This window comes from Lipotes vexillifer, unplaced genomic scaffold (genome assembly GCF_000442215.2).
Source record: "Lipotes vexillifer unplaced genomic scaffold, Lipotes_vexillifer_v1.1 scaffold759, whole genome shotgun sequence".
NCBI lineage: Eukaryota > Metazoa > Chordata > Mammalia > Artiodactyla > Lipotidae > Lipotes > Lipotes vexillifer.
In genome coordinates this window covers 1,519,096-1,521,840 of record NW_006790410.1, presented here as the reverse complement: position 1 = coordinate 1,521,840, position 2,745 = coordinate 1,519,096, and positions in this window count along the sequence as shown.

The following is a 2,745-nucleotide window of genomic DNA, read 5'->3' as shown; positions in this document are numbered from 1 at the left end:
AACAACACAGAGCCTCTCAGGACTGCCTCCATAAGGCAAAGGCAGGATGCTATAGAAAAGGAAAAAACAGAGAATAAGAAATATTCTTGGAAATTAAAAATAATATGTTGCCAAAGAATATAATTCAATAAAACTGTTGGCAGATAAAATCAAGGAATATTTTGGCAAGTAGAACACAAAATTCATTAATCTATCCCCTTGTCCATCACCATCATTACCACCACCACCATCATCACCACCATCACCTCTACCACCATCACCACCACCACAATCATCACCATCATCACCACCACCACCATCACCACCATTTCCTCCACCACTATCACCACCATTATCATCGCTATCATCACCACCACTACCAACTATAACACCTATTTATTGGGCATTTACTATGCTCCAAGGACCATTTCCAGTACTTCTCATGTTTTAACTTATTTAAAGCCCATTAACACTCTATGCTGAAACTTCAGAACACCAGGAATGAAGAAAAACTGGTAAAATCTTCCAGAAAAATAAAAACAGTGACATAAATAAACAAAAATATTACTGGCATCAGACTTTTCAATATCAGTTTTTAATGTTAGAAGGCAGTGAATGATGCTTTCAAAATTCTGAGGAAAATTCATTTCAAATTTTATACTAAGAGAAGCCAACAGTCAAACGTGAGGGTAGAATAAAACCTTTTAAATATTTAAGGACTCAATACTTTCTCTGGAAGCCCCTTGAAGATACATCCCAAAGTGGCATTAGAGGAGACTGGTTCCAGGAAGTAGGAGCCCAGAAGGAGCAATGGCTCCTGAAAGGTGGTCTCCAGGAACACGGGACACTCGTGGAACAGATTGTGGGCTTGACGGGTTGGAAGAATCTGGAAATAGAATAAAGGCACCCAGGGAAAGATAAAAGAAACACAGTTTTACATCAGGTATACAAGATTCTGCATTAAAAAGTCATGAACCAATCCAAATCCAAATGTGGAGTCAATGGGTCTCAAGGGAAAAAAACAAAATGGATTCCAAGTAAAACCAAGTGGGATCCTGTGGGGTCCTCCCAGGTACAAAAGCCCTCCTATATCCCTGGTCTCTTGTCTGTAGAAAAGCTATAGTCTCCTAGGCCTTCCCTGAGCCACAAAAGAGCAAGATCAATCAGTTAATGATTAGGACAACAGAGCTCACAGAATCTTTAGTTTCTCTCTGAAGGACATAGATAATAGTGCCTGATGCACATTCCCGAGTTGTTTTGCAGATACTAAAACCCCCACCAGAGGGAAAAAGCTAACTGCAAAAAATGGGAAGAAGACCTAAATAGACATTTCTCCAAAGAAGAAATACAGATGGCCAAGAGGCGCATGAGAAGCAGCTCAACATCACTAATTATTAGAGAAATACAAATGAAAACTACAACGAGGTATCACCTCACACAGGCTAGAATGGGCATCATCAGAAAATCTATAAACAACAAATGCTGGAGAGGGTGTGGAGAAAAGGTTACCCTCTTGCACTGTTGGTGGGAATGTAAATTGATACAGCCACTATGGAGAACAGTATGGAGCTTCCTTAAAAAACTAAAAATAGGGCTTCCCTCGTGGCGCAGTAGTTGGGAGTCTGCCTGCCGATGCAGGGGACGCGGGTTCGTGCCCCTGTCCGGGAGGATCCCACATGCCGCGGAGCAGCTGGGCCCGTGAGCCATGGCCGCTGAGCCTGTGCGTCCGGAGTCTGTGCTCCACAACGGGAGAGGCCACAACAGTGAGAGGTCCGCGTACCACAAAAAAACAAACAAAAAAAATCCCCCAAGAATTCAACAGTAATTAACCCAGAAGTCACTGTAAAGAAAAGAACTAATATTTTGCTAAAACAGAGGCAGTACATAGAAGAAATATAGACAAAAGCATAACCAAGTGTCAAGAGGAAATCATCTCTACTATTGAAGCCAGCTAAGGAGGGTTTGGGGCTAACCTCAGAATTGCATCACGTCTTTTTTTTTTTTTTTTTTAAAGTTTGGGTTACATACGCAGTGTTATACAATAACATGGGTGGTAAACCAATCGATTACACAATTCACAGTGAACTATATCAAGCCTAGCCTAGTTCTTTTTATTTATTTATTTTTAACTTATTTATTTAATTTATTTATTTTTGGCTGCGTTGGGTCTTCGTTGCTGCAAGCGGGCTTTCTCTATTTGTGGCAAGCGGGGGCTACTCTTGGTCGCGGTGCACGAGCTTCTCATTGTGGTTGACTTCTCTTGTTGCAAAGCACGGGCTCTAGGCATGTGGGCTTCAGTAGTTGTGGCATGCCAGCTCTGTAGTTGTGGTTCACGGGCTCTAGAGCGCAGGCTCAGTAGTTGTGGCACACGGGCTTAGTTGCTCCGTGGCATGTGGGATCTTCCCAGACCAGGGCTTGAACCCGTGTCCCCTGCATTGGCAGGAGGATTCTTAACCACTGTGCCACCAGGGAATCCCTGCATCATGTCTTAATCAGAACATTTGAAAGGGGCAGCCATGAGGAATTAACTACACAAATCATTCTACAACGTGAGTTCATCATTTTCAAAGAATTTTTTGTTGTTTTCATAAAGTTGCAATTAATTAATATCTACATTCTTATTGAATTTCTTCTTACTAAGCCATACACTCTGTGTGTTATATAAATATATAGTCTCACATTAAATATATATGTACTATTGGGCTTCCCTGGTGGCGCAGTGGTTGAGAGTCCGCCTGCCGATGCAGGGGACGCGGGTTCGTGCCC